Source organism: Chiloscyllium plagiosum, chromosome 16 (genome assembly GCF_004010195.1).
Source record: "Chiloscyllium plagiosum isolate BGI_BamShark_2017 chromosome 16, ASM401019v2, whole genome shotgun sequence".
Taxonomy (NCBI): Eukaryota; Metazoa; Chordata; class Chondrichthyes; order Orectolobiformes; family Hemiscylliidae; genus Chiloscyllium; species Chiloscyllium plagiosum.
Window position 1 is genome coordinate 20,344,558 of NC_057725.1, and position 15,255 is coordinate 20,359,812.

General features: G+C 38.4%; 1 protein-coding gene across 1 annotated transcript in view; it reads right to left on the minus strand.

Moving 5' to 3' along the window:
* LOC122557668 (intraflagellar transport associated protein) overlaps positions 1-15,255 on the minus strand; it is a 55,121-nt gene that overhangs the window by 36,886 nt on the left and 2,980 nt on the right. The window contains exon 2 of the mRNA XM_043705496.1: positions 13,233-13,289. The gene's annotated coding sequence lies outside the window, so the exon portion shown is untranslated. The remainder of the gene's footprint in view (positions 1-13,232; positions 13,290-15,255) is intronic.

Genomic DNA, 15,255 nt, shown 5'->3' on the forward strand with positions numbered 1-15,255 from the left:
CTCAGCCCATTGGCCCATCTGGTCCAGATCCTGTTGTAATCTGAGGTAACCCTCTTCGCTGTCCACTACACTTCCAACTTTGGTGTCATCTGCAAACTTACTAACTGTACCTCTTATGCTCGCACCCAAATCATTTATGTAAATGACAAAAAGTAGAGGATCCAGCACCGATCCTTGTGGCACTCCACTGGTCACAGGCCTCCAGTCTGAAAAACAACCGTCCACCACCACCCTCTGTTTTCTACCTTTGAGCCAGTTCTGTATCCAAATGGCTAGTTCTCCCTGTAATACATGAGATCTAACCTTGCTAATCAGTCTCCCATGGGGAACCATGTCGAAAGCCTTACTGAAGTCCATATAGATCACATCTACTGCTCTGCCCTCATCAATCAGCAATAGACAGGAAAAAGCAGAGAACTGAAAAATTGCACGATGCAGAATACTGTTTCAATTCTCACATCTTGGTAGATTTTTCGCAGCAAGGACAGATTTTGATGATGAAACTCAACAGAGTCTCCATTGCGCCAGTGCAGCCTTTAGCTATTTAAGAACACAATATTTGATGACAAATATTCCAAACCTGGTTGAGAGGGCAGTAGTGTTAACAACCGTTCTGCATATTTTGGAGACATGGACAATGTACAACAGACATCTCAAATCCCTAGAGAAATATCACCAATGTTGAGACTGCAAAATCCTGCATATCCAATAGCAGGATAGTCACTACTAAATCACTGCCCTGTCACAGGCCAACAACACCAGCATCAGGTACCAGGTACTATCAATCAACTGTTGTCACATCACATGTCTCACACAAGTCTTCCAAATAATAGCTATCCACGGCAAGCACTTATTAGAAGGAAAGAGAAAATGCTTCAAAGGACAACCTGAAAGCTTCTCTGAAAAAATGCAATATTGCCATCAACACATGGAAATCCCTCCCCAAAACTTCCCAAATTGGAGAGGACACATCTACAAAGCTGCCAACCATCTTGAGCATCTCTTGATTATAAAGAGGTCATGTGATCTAGTGATGCAAAATAGTAAAAGGAACGTAGAAAAACCACAGCATCCAACCATTACTTCAAACATCACCTGCCCCACCTGTGGCAGGGTAGTTACTTTCATCAATCCGTTCAGACATGCTGTGACACACCTTTAGGGTAGGTGGAACTTAAACAGATTTTCTTGCTTGGAGATAGAGACAATACCATTTTACCATAAGATCCCCTATAAATCTGTGACAGGGCATGCAAATTCAGCACTAGACTATTTAGTCATCTCGGGAGCCACAATTCCAAATGAAAGAATGTAATTTTCAGTCTTTAGAATCTGTCTAAGAAAGAGGGCATTTTATTTATCTTTTGGATTTGTCTTTGAAAACAGCCGTGCAACATTGCCATCAGAAACCCAAAATTGTGTCTAGGGTCTTTTGATAAAGTCTATACAATTCATAATCAAGAGTGGTACTGGCCTGTTACATATCACACAAGGAGACTGAGTTGCTGTGACAACAAGCAGCCTGGAGCTCTGGACAGTGATAGTAAAGGTCTTAAACTTTCTTTCCATTACATGGCAGACCGGGAATCTTGCCCACTGCTACTACCTGCTGTTGGCATGTATCAGAAGGATTTGCAGCTTGATCCTCAATTTATTCAGCCACGTTATGACACATAGGAATTTAATGACCAAGGAATTCTAAGTGGGACTTGAATCCAAAGTTCTTTCTTAGAGGCAGAAATGCCATCCACTACATCATATGACCTCTTTATAATCAAGAGTATAATATTTTCTAGAACTTATTCTGAGCACTATTCACTATCTACTTATCATGTTGAGCTGTCAATTGTACAGCTATTCTATCTGGTTACTGAATGAACATTATTGTGCATTTAGAATCATAGAGACATATAGCATGGAAACAGACCCTTCAGTCCAACCTGTCCATGCCGACCAGTTATCCTAAATAAATTTAGTCCCATTTGCCTGCATTTGGCCCACATCCCTCTAAACCATTCCTATTCATATACCCATCCAGATGCCTCTTAAATGCTGTAATTGTACCAACCTCCATCACTTCCTCTGGCAGATCAGTCCATTCTTGTACCACTCTCTGCATAAAAAAGTTGTCTGTAGGTCCCTTTTAAATCTTTCTCCTCTCAACTTAAACCTACGCCCTCTAATTTTGGACTCCCACAAATAGACTTTGTCTATTTACCCTATCCATGCCCCTCATTTTATAAACCTCTAAGATGACCCCTCAGCCTCCGATGCTCCAGGGAAAAATAGCCCCAGTCTATTCAGCCTCTCCTTTGCATTACAATTCAAAAAGCTTCATAAAGACATCACCTTCCATAGAATACAGCAAAATTGGAAAATTGTTTTCATAAAATGTTCTTGCTAGAAATCACAATAAATTAAAAGAGTGTTTTCAATTCAGGAATAATCAGTAAATTGTGATGACCATGTATTTGGGAATTACTCTTGTTAGGTTACAGTTTGAGTTTCTGCGAAAACTAGTTTCTTAATCACAAATGCAAAAACTTCAATGAATGACATGTTGGCAGTCGTGACGACCAGACCCCAAATCATTAAACTCATGGGTGAGGAGGGATGAACTGTTCTACTTCTTTATTCACCCATCCTCTCGGCTGATCACAAGAGTTAATTTTAAAAAGGTCCTTCCCTTGTGAATGTATTTTTCCAGACTCAAATGAATTTATGCCCAAAAAGGAGACAATTTATCCAGGCTTATGAGTTAATAAAGCATGAGTCCAATAACTAACAAACGACAGAAGAATTAGTAACACAACACATAAACAGAGATTAGAAATAAGAGGCAAGTCCAAAAAAGATAAAGATTAAAAAGACATCAGACTCTGAATTGTTTGTGAAGAGTGGATAGTTGAACATGGTAGCTGTTGCAGTGAAGGTTGTCAGTAGAATAACATTGTTAGTTGAAAAGTCAATTTTACGGTCAGATTAGTAGAGATCTTATCATTCTGATTCCTATTGGCCATGACTGTATTCTAGCATTCAGTGTCAGAGAAAGTCCTTTTACTGTCCTGTTTCCTTTTGCTTGGCTGCTAGCTACCTAATTTCCATGACACAGAGCGAAAGAATCCTTTTTCTCGCAACACAGGGGTGACTCGGAGAGAGCTCTTTGACTGTGGTATGGTAATACTCAAACACAGGCTGGTACGCACAAGAGCATTCAGTCCCATTAGTGCACTAAACTGTCCTTGTGTATTCTTCAAAGGGAAAAGTACAAAACATGAATGCATTGTGGGACGTAATCTGCAGGGAAATGGCTTGCTGTTCAGTAGGGGTCATCAGCATCTTGTTATTTTCATAGTCACAAGAGATCACAGTCCAGTCTGTTTTGACTTGCCTCTTCTCCACAGTGAAGGGATGTTATTTGAAGTTCTCTTCATTTCCATAGGTGACATTCCATGAGTGTATTTCCGTCGAGAAAGTCACTTAATTCACATCCACAGCCATTTTTGACTGTATTAATTCTCTTTTAAAATAACATATTTTAGAGTTACAACGCACAAAGTTAAAAATGTACATTATACTTTGGGATTCTGATCCATGGTATCATTAATGTACCCAAGTAAGCTAACATTTTGCTTTAATAATAAACCTAAAAGTTGCCTACCAGCATCTCTACATCTAAGAAAAGAAATACAAATTGAAGAGCTTTCCCTAAAATTACAACCAGTATGATAACTAGCAAAGGGAATTTAATATGAAGGATTTAATCAAGTTTTAAGAGGGTTAGAGTATTAATAAAGTTTAGGTGCTGCAGATGTATTGTAGTGTATTTGATATATTGGTTATCTTGTACCTTTAGAACTTCCAACGTCATTGTTGCATCTGTTGTACTCCAGCAATCAGACAGTTACTCTCATCAGGGTTCTGCTTAGTACCATCTGCACCAGCTGTAAACTCCCTGAAATATCTTCTACACTGCTTGTATGCTGCATGTTTGCCAAGTCTTCGCCACCTTCTAAATCTACAGGCAAGTTCAGTCTCCTTTGTACTTGACGGTAATATTGTTTAAAGAAAGTGATCAGAGGTAAGGATGCAGGGCTGCCATAGTAACTAATAGCAATCAGTTTTAAAGATAGAACTATTTAATGTACTTATAATACAGTAGTTTTCAAATAAGATTTTTGCAATTGAATAACTTATCAAATTGTAGAGAAGTTGTTGAATAATGTCCCTTGATAATTCGTGTCAGTCTCTGCAAAGTTTCCTTCATCTAGAAAAATATAAATTAAACTTTGTCGACAAAATTTGATCTACTATTACCACATTATTTTTAGGCACAGTCCAGAAAACTCAGTGAGGGAGAAAAGGCATGTCATTATGGAAGTGACCAAAGCTGTTAGTCATTTTTGTGCTCTATTTACGTTACCTCTACATTTAAAAGGACAGTGAAGGTCACCAACTTCAACTAACATATAAATGATGTATTCATATCCAATCAAGTGCAACGTCTGTATTCAAAAAATAGTAAGGCAATAAGCAAATGGATCAGAGATAGAAAAAGCTATTGGCTAATAATTTCAAATTTTTTCTAAAGAAAATCCAGAATCAGAAAAGATAATGATTAAAAACCTACACTTTCACAGCTGCTATTTCAGTGTATGAAGCTAAAATTACTGGAAATACATTTCGCTCAGAGGACATCAGAAAAGATAAATGTTACATTAATTACAGACAGTAACAAGCAACCACTTTTTTTAACCCAGACTGTCATAATACAAATTTGACTCTATTTACATTTGATTATGTTTTACTTTCTGATAGATTTTTGTCCAAAGTGTTCACTTTATAAAACAAAATCATGTAATTTAGTTACCCTCAAACCTGCTGGGTCACAGTCTTGGAGCTAACTCTCCAAATTGGTGATCAATTCATTTCCAATTCTAACTGTCTCAGAATTTGAATCCAAATCCCATTAAAATGGTGAGTGTAGATGTTTGAACCCTGTCAAGTTTGAAATTTGAAGGTAAATGTAAATGTGAAGCCAATCCATAATCAAGGCTGGCCTCATGCATAAAGGATGCTTAGATGGGTGAGGTACCATAGGACAGTTGGACTGTCTCAATCTCCAAGGAGGAGAAAATGAAAAAAGGATGAGGATCAGGGAATGACAGACCACAGACAACATTCTGATTAAAAAAACATGAAGAATGCAATTTAAAAAATGAGATAGGTGCAGTGAGCAGTTTAGCAGGAAGCAAGTGGAATGTTGCTGTTTATTGCAACGAGAAATGGAATATAAAAAGAGAGAAATTGCACAAATCATATAAAGTAACTGATGAAACTACATCTGTGTAGAGTTTTGATCTCTATTTGAAAAAAGATGTAATTGTGTTAGAAACAATTTGAAGAAGGTTCACCTGGCTTATTTGTTGTTTTATCTTCATTTAGTATACTTTTATTTAATACTTTTTGAATGGAGAGGAGGAAAAATGTTCTTATTCAGACGGTTGTTAGTATGTGAAATTCTCTTTTCCAAAGAGCAGTGGCGGCTGGGCCATTGAATTTATCCAAGGTTGAATAACAGATTTTTTTGATAGAGGAGAGTCAAGGATTATGCAGGGCAGAAAGGAAGCTGGAGATGAGACCACAATCAGGTCAAATACGATTTTATTGAATGGTATTGCAGGCCCAAAAGGGCCAAATGGCTATTCCATGACTTATGTTCCAAGACATCGGTTAGTTTTCTATTTTAAAAAAGGTGCAAAATTCTAAATGATTTCCATTCTCAGGATGACCAAGCATTTTCTCTTCACACAAAAACCAAACTAGTTGTAAATGTAGGGCAAAAACTACTGTGAGCATAAATTGTGCGAAAATATTAAATTTTAACTCATACCTATGTGAAAGGGAAACATTGTTCAAAGCCAGAATTGCCTTGGTCATCAGGGACCATGAGAAAAGAATGAAAAACAGATATTTCTCTGCACAGTGTCTCCATGTTCCAGTCTGTTCAGTCACAACATTCAGAACCAACAGTACTGATCGGTAATTCAAAAGAAAGTTTTAAATTCACTCAGTTTAGTACAATTACATTACAGCAACAGCATTAAATCAATTTTGCTAAAAGCCAAAATATATGAATTATGTAGAACCAAGCCTTCTGTAACTCACTATAAAGTTAGTCAACAGCAAAAGGTCTACCTGACAATTAAAGGGATGCCTGTGCATCATAATGCAACTATCTGAATAACATTAAAGAATTTACATGCTAGAGAAATTACTGCTGCTTTATATCCTGTCTGTGAAGTGGTAATAAAAAAGCAGACATTGGGCATTTACATCCAAACACTGAACATAAAATGACAGCAGGAATGGAGACTACATGATCCACTGCACATACTGAGAAAAAGAAAACCACTAAGATCAACTACTGTCCCCTCTTTAAAATAATGAAGAATTAACGGCAAACAGCTAAAATTGAAATGGTTTTGAAGGGAAACAAAAGCTGAAACTTGAAAGCATATACAGAGGAACCTCGATTATCTGGCATTCAATTATCCAAATATCAGATTATCCGGCAAGATCACAAGGTCCCGATGCTCGGTTAAACTATGTTATCCAGCATTTGATTGTCTGGAATTTGATTAACCAAATGAAATACTGCCCGCCTGTGTCTTTCAGATAATTGAGGTTCCTCTGTAGTGTGTTTGGACTGCTACATTCGTAAAACCCAAATACAGTACTAAAATTGAAAAAGTACGACTGAGCATGGAAGTGCCTTCCTGTAGCTAAATGGAGGATTTGGTTGGGAAATACATTTTGGCCAAAACACAAGATGAAAAGACCTCTAATTATAAAGGAATAAGGTTAAGTTGGCTGGAGTGGACTGGGAAAGAGTCTAGCAAAAGAAAATGGTTGATGAAGAAAGACAATGTTGAAGAAAATAGTTAATGACTCACAATAAAGATATATCCCAGTAAGGAAGGAGTCTAGCAAGAGGATAAACCAGAGCATGTTAACAAAGATAAGGATAGTGTCAAATTGAAAAATAAAACTGGTGGTAAACCAGAGGATTGGAAAGTTTGAAAAACCAACAAAATATGACCAAAAAAGGGAGAAAACAAACTTTGATGGTTAACTGGCAAGTTATAGCTAAGTGGATTTCATTTACAAGAATGGTTTCAGAGATGAGGACCTTCAATTATTAGGATGGTTTGAAAAGGTTGAGACTGTTCTTCTTGGAGAGAAGGCTGGGTGGAGATCGGATAGAGGTTTTCAAGATTATGAGCAGGCTGGATGAGTAGATAGAGAAAAATTATCCCTGCTTTTTAAAGGGAACAAGATCAAGAGGGCAGAGATTTAAAGTGATCAGAAAAGAACTAAGGAAGAAGTGGAAAATAAAACTTTTTCACTCACTAAGTAGTTAGGGTATGGAATGTCCTGCCTAGAAGTGTGCTGGAGACAGATTCAGTTGAGGCACTAAAGAGGGCATAAGATGATTATTTGCATAAAACTAATATGCCAAAGTAAGGGGAAGAAATGGAGACTGGCACTTGGTAATGATGCTCACTTAATGAGCTTCAGGGCCTCCTTCTGTACTGTAACACTTCTGTGATTCTGATTCTATGATTCTATGGACAGAAAGCACTTCTTCAAACATACAAAAAGGAAGAGAGGGGCCAAAGTGAAGAAAGGCTCCTGTGAGAAAAAAGCTGGTAAATATTAATCAGAAACCAGGAAATGGCAGAGGAGCTAAAAATGATTGGCAACAGTCTTCGTAGCAAATTATATTAAAAATATTCCCAAAATACCAAATGACCAACAGGCAAATAAGTGGGAGAAAAAGTACCAGGGAAATTGATTTGTCTAACGGCCCCTGAGCCTGATGGGTTGCACCCTAGGATATTAAAGAAAATAACTCCAGAGATAGCAGATGCACAGGAAGTAACCTTCCAACAAATTTGAGAAAAGTCCCAGAGGAATGGAAAACTGGGAAGGAGACAAAAAAAGATAACTACAGGCCACTTGGCTTGGCATCTGTCATCGAGAAAATGTTAAGCGTCTATCATAAAGTATGCTATAGCGGGCATTTAAAAATGCATAATTTTGACAAGTAGAGACAGCATGGCTTTATGAAAAGTAACTCAAGCCTAACAAAATTTAGAATTCTTTGAAGTGGTTCAGGAAGAATAGCTAAAGGGAAACCTGTAGATGTAATATATTTGGGTTTCCAAAAGATGTTTGAAAGGAACTTCACATAGGATACTTAACAAGATAAGAATCCATAGTGTTGGGGATAGTAAGATTAGAACGAACAGAGGATTGACTAACGATAGAAGACAGAGTTAAGATGGCAGCCAAAGGATGGCAGCCCTTAACTAGATAAGTTTACAGGAATCGGTGTTGGAGCCACAATTATTTTGTAATATATTAATGGATGAGGAAAGTAAATGTACAACAGACAAGTTTGTGGATCATACAAAAGCAGATGGAAATGTACATGGTGAGGTTAACAAAAAGAGTTTGCTGGGGGAGGTATAGGCAGGTTGAGCAAGTGGTCAAAAAATTGGCAGTTGGAATATAATGAGGGGAAAATGGAGTTATGCCTTTTGGCAGCAAAAAAAAGTCATATATTACTTAAATGGAGAAAGACTGCAGAAGACTGTAAGTCAGGAGGATTTCAGGGTCCTTGTGCTTGAATCAAAAAAATAATAAGAACAGTAAGCATAGGAACAGTCCCTTCAGCCCACCAAGACTTGCTGACATCCTTTTGCCTCTATGTGGTCCATATGCCTCTTCCCTGCCTATTCATGGATCTGTCAAGATGCCTCTTAAACCTTTCTATTGTATCCATTTTCACCACTTCCTCTAGTTGCATTCCAGAAAATTAATATCCTTTGAGTAAAAACCTTGCCTCTCATCTCCTTTTAAATTTACCCCTTTTTACCATAAACCTATTTCCCCTACAATTGGCATTTCTAACCTAGGAAAAAAGACTCCAACTATCCATTCTTTCCATGCCTTTCATATTTTGTAAGCTTCTGTCAGGTGGAACCTCATCATCTAAAGTTCAATTGAAAACAAAATAAGTTTGTTCAATCTCTCTTCATAGCTAATACCCTTCAAACCAGGCAAACTCACAGTAAACTGTTCCTGCACCCTCACCAAAGCCTCCACATTCTTCTAGTAATGTGGCAGCCAAAACTGTACACAATATTTCAAATGCCGCCTAATTAAATTCGAAACAGCTGCAACATGACTTGCCAATGTGTTTTACTCTGTACCCCAACTGGTGAAGGCAAGTATGCCATATACCTTCTTGACTACCTTATCCACTTGTCTTGCCATTTTCAGGGAACTATGATCCATACGCCTACATCCTCTTATGTTGCCGCTTCTACAGGTTCTGCCACTTACTGTATACCTCCCTCCTACATTAGATCTTCCAAAATGCATCACCAGCACTTGTCTGGATTAAACAGCACCTGTCATTTCTCCGCCCAAGTCTCCAACCTATCTATATCCTGCTGTATCCTTTGACAGTCCTCCTCACTGTCTGCAGCACCCCACAACTTGTGTCATCCACAAACGTACTAATCAGGCCATTTGCATTCTCCTCCAAATCAGATATATATAACGAACAGGAGTCAGACATGAAAGTAGACTTGAGATCACAATCATTTTCTCACTAAAAGGCTGTGCAGGTTCAGATGGTTGAATGGTTTCATCCTGCTCCCGATGTTCCCAGAATTACGACTTGGCTGAGCCAAGACCGTTAATCTAATGAAGATATGGCAAATAAAAATAAATGCCAAAGCGCCTTACTTACCCTTCAAGTCTGTAAAAAAGAAACCCTATCGAATACCTTGTCAGTTGTTTTTCATATTAATGTCGAAGAACAAGTACAGCAAAGATTCAAACTAACTGCTGAAGGCAGAGATTGTCTTAGGAGGAAAGAGTAAATATTCTCAGATTTTATTTTCTGGAAATTAGAGGAATGAGAGGTGATCTCATTCAAACATTTTACAAGGATTGACAAGGTAGACGAAGTAGGATGTTTCTCTTGCTAGGAAGTCTAAAATCAGGGGCATTGCCTGAGAACTTTTGGTCAGCATGGACCAGTTTGGGCCAAAGAGCCTGTCTCCACACTGTAGGACTCTATCACTCTATAAGGAACAGGTCAGTCAGGACTGAAAAGAAGAATTTCTTCACTCAGAGGAATCTTTGGAATTCTCAGTCCCAGAGGGCTGTGGATGATCAGATGCTGAGTATATTTAAAACCACAATCAATTGATTTCAACGTGGAAAGGATATGGGAACAGTGCAGAAAAATGATGTTGAAGTAGATCTATTCTAATGACAAAGCAAGCTTGAACAGCTGGAAGGCCAATTTCTGCTCCTATTTCTTATGCAATTATTAAAAATTAGCATATTTTTGCTATTGTTGAAAAACACCACATTTGGTCAAAGCTTTTGGACTTACAGTCATCAGGACATTTTGCAAGAATGCCAATTAAAAGGCAAAACCAACATTTATTCTTTTTTTTCTTAAAGGGCAGTGCTGTGTTAGATCCCCTGTTTATTTTTTTTTCCCCTAAACTAAGGAGACACTGAATCTCCTGTTTTTTTTTTAACAACAAAGTTACATTTACAGCTGCACAAAACCAACATTTATGTTGCAGAAGAGCAAATTGCTAATTGATTGGCTATTGGACTCTGATTGGTAGAGATGCTGTCATTGATAGTGCACCCATTGATACTAATTGGCAGTTAACAGACAGATTTAGTTAAATTTCAAACCACGCAGGTTGACTTTGATTGGTCAGGACACTGCCCTGATAAATTAATCAACTGGAGCGTCAGAGCAGAGGGTGGTATGTATATTTGTAATGAGCTGCCAAAGGAAGTGGTAGAGGCTCGTACGATTGCAAGATTTAAAAGGCATCTGGATGGGGATATGAATAGGAAGGGTTTGAGGGACGTGGGCTGAGTGATGACAAGTGGGACTAGATTGGGTTGGGATATCTGGTCGGCATGGACAAGTTGGACCGAAGGATCTGTTTCCATGCTGTACATCTCTATGAGTCTAAGTAGAGAGGAAATTCCTGGGAATATGTCCAGGGAAGTTATTTGGGTGTAATTGAGAAATAAGAACGGGATGATCACCTTATTGGTATTGTACTGTAGGCTCCCCAATAGTCAGAGAGAAATTGAGAAACAAATTTGTCAAGAGATATCAGTTATCTGTAAGAATAATTGGGTAGTTATGGTGGGAGAGTTTAACTTACCAGACGTAGACTGGGACTGCCAATAGTATTAAGAGCTTGGATAAAGAGGAATTTACTAAGCATGTACAAGAAAGATTTCCAATTCAGTTTGTGGCTGTACCTACTAGAGAAGGTGCAAAACTTGACCTCCTCTGGGAAAACAAGGGAGGCAGGTGACTGAGATGTCATTAGGGAAGCACTTCCGGACCAGTGACCATAATTCTATTAGTCCTAAAATAGTGATGGAAAAGGATAGGCCGAATCTAAAAATTAAAAGTTCTAAACTGGAGGATGGCCAATTTGGACAGTATTAGGCAAGCACTTTCAAAAGTCGATTGGGGGTGATTGTTTGCAGGTAAAGGGACAGCTGGAAAATGGGTAGCCATCAAAAATAAGATGAAAGTCCAGAGAGAGCATGTTCCTGCTGGGTTAAATGCTAAGAGTTGTAGGGAATGCTGAATGACTCAAAAAATTGAGGTTTTGGTCGAGAAAAAGAAGGAAGCAGATGTCAAGTATAGACAACGGAAATCAAGTGAATCCAGTATAAGGGCAGTAGGAGGGAAATCAGGGAGGCAAAATGGGGACATGAGATAACTTTGGCAAATAGGGTGAAGGAGAATCCAAAGGGATTCTACAAATACATTAAGGACAAAAGGGTAACTAGTGAAAGAATAGGGCCCCTTAAAGATCAGCAAGGCCACTTATGTGTGAAACCGCAGGAAATGGGGAAGATACTAAATGAGTATTTTGCATCCGTGTTTACTATGGAGAAGGATTTGAAAGATATAGAATGTGGGAAATAAATAGTGATATCTTGAAAAATGTCCACATCACAAAGGAGGTCGTGCTGGACAGCTTAAAATGCATAAAGGTAGATAAATCCCAGGGACCTCATCAGGTGTACCCTAGAACTTCATGGGAAGTGAGAAATGTGATTTAAAAGGCATCTGGATGAATATATGAATAGGAAGGGTTTAGAGAGATATGGGCCAAATGCTGGCAAGTGGGACTAGATTTATTTCGGATATCTGGTCGACATGGACGAGTTAGATTGAAGGGTCTGTTTCCGTGCTGTACATCTCTATGACTCTAAATGGCTGAAACAGGTACAGTGCATATACATGTTCTTCCTATCTGCAAAGAACAGGACCTTGTGTAATATTATATGTACTTTTCAGTACATACAAGTGGGCCATACTGTACTATCATAAATTGGCTGTCAGCATAATCTGTTGCACATGCAGGATTACAAAGCAAGTATTGAATTTTAGAATTGCATCTAATCTTAGACACTGCTGTGGGCTTTGCAAGTACAGGCTGGCTGTGGACAATCAGTACCTTTATTGCGAGCAGCCAGAGACATGCTGTTTGATTCGACCCACTCATCTTTGGGATTTTCAACCTACATACCTGGCATCACACAAGCACGGAAATGCATATACCACATTATTCATTTGTCTGATCGACAAAACATCTTTTTGGCTTGACAGCGGCATCGCTTTAATGGCAAACACCCTCCTGTTATTACTGCATAGGAACTGCAGGGTAATCTGAGGTGAACTGAACCTTCTCAGGGCTAAGAGTGACCACCTTGAGTGTGATTAGTTACTATAGAAAGCCAAATTCCAATTGTTTAATATGCGGATTATTGTTCAGCAGAAATATTGTGTGAAATTGGAAAAATTGCAATCTAAATTTCATATTAAAAAGCAATTCTCAAATCAGCTTTAGAAATGATAACACAGCATTGTCAGATTTATTGCACAAACTATATGAACAGGTGCCACAATGTTGGCTTCTTAAACAGAATGGTTTCAACACTAACAAAAGGATGAAAACTAGATTACTCAGCAGTCCAGGTGGCACAGTGGTTAACACCATTTCTTTTTGCAACAATTACCTCTCAGGCCATGTTGCAATGATCTGCAATTCAGCAGAAATCTTACAGTCGCTTCATAAGAAACTTACTTTTATAAAAATTGCTTTCTGGGGCCTCCACATGAAACAAACTGAAAAACAGGAGCACTGGAATTCAAAGAGAAAACGAAATGCTCATAACAAAACTTCTTTGTAGAATGTTGTAAATGTACAAATTAGATAAATATAAATCTTTCTTTCCTACATAATTCACATGCAGATGGGGTAGGTTTCTACCTGCCATGAAACCAGACCAAATTAACATCATCACAGAGAGAGAAATCTATAAAAGGCAAGTCATAGCTGACAAACTGCATCAAGTGCTTGAGGAAATAATGAAGTGTATAATGACAGGAATTGCAGGACAAGTGGATTCTCAAAAGCAATTTCGTATGCCATTACACAAGAGGCTTCTGATTATAAGATTAAGGTACATGGTATTAAAGTCATATTAATGTTCGAGGACTTTAGAACACTTTGCACTGGCCTATAATATGTAATACAGACATTATTTAGCAACATAATATCAACTTAGACATTACAGTAGAAAGCCTGGTTAGCTTTTGAATGGTTTGTATGAATTTAGGAGACAAAGACAAATTAGTAAACAGAATGAATCAATGTTGGTGAAATTTAACCCAGAAAAATGGAGGGTCTGTCAGAACAATGACGAGGTAATGATTTTAAATGGTTAAAAGGAAAGTAAATCAGAAATTAGAGAGTCATAGAATCATACAGCACAGAAACAGACCCTTCAATCCAATCCAGTCCCAGCCAAACATAATCCCACCTGCTAGCTCCTGGCCCATATCCTTTCCTATTCAAGTATCTACCCAAACGTCTTTTAAACAATGCACTTGTACCCATCTCCACCACTTTCTCGGGACATTAAATCCACACGCAAACCACCCTGCGTGTAAAAAATAATTTGCCTTGTGTCTTTTCACCTCTAACTTTAAAACGGCGTCCCCTAGTCTTGAAATCCCCAACCTAGGGTAAAGTCAATTACCATTAACTCTATCTATAACCTCTCATTATTTTATAAACTTCTATCAGATTGATTCTCAACTTCCTATGCTCCAGTGAAAAAAGTCCCAGATTTTCCTTATAACTCAAATGTTCCCAGCAACATCCAGAGTATTGTTTCCAATAATTTCCCCACCAGCAATGTTAGTCCAATTGGCCTGTAGTTTCCTAGTTTATCCCTTGCTCCTTACTTAAGAACGGTACCACACTGTCAGTTCTCCAGTCCTCAGACCTCTCCTGTGGCCAGAGAGGATTTGAAAATGTTTGCAAGCATCAGTGCTACTTCCACTGTTGCCTCACTCAATAAACTGGGAAATAGTTAATTTAGTTCCAGAGGTTTATCTTCTTTTCAGCCTGCCAGATCATTAAGGACCTCCTCTCTGTCTATGCTGATTCATGTAATTGTATCACAGAGCTTCTCCATGATTTCATATTGACCCTCTCACAGACACAATGTATCCATTCACAACTCTGGGTCCACATACAAAAATACTACTGTGGTCGTTAACATACTCTTTCTCTTGTTATCAATTCATCCTTAATGTCATTGTAAAACAATTTAGGATTGCCTTTCTTTTCATAGCCTTCCTCTCTCCCAGGAAATTAAACTGCAATATAGTTTGTTGGAGTGTTGAAAGAAATAAAATCATAAACAGCCAAGAGCTGAAACTGAACAGAACACTCTTTCAGAAAGGCACAACAGGCACAATTTCTATAAAACTTCCTTCTGTTCAATATATATCATAATTCTACTGTGATTCCGAGATGATAGTGACCATTTGAAGCTCACGAGTGGACTGATACTTCCCCCCAACACTGAAGACAGACCACACCACCATCCCTACACAGAGACCATTCATACATACACACACATGCAGATAGTGTGGACAAACCATCCCCACTTCCCCAGTATAGAGATATCACACCCTCACCTCCAACCCTCACCCGCTCCCACCCGAAGCTCCTTTGAACCACCACATGCCCTCCCCGACCCTCACATCTTAAGCCCCGCACACTCCCTGGTTATAACACCCACACCACCAATCTA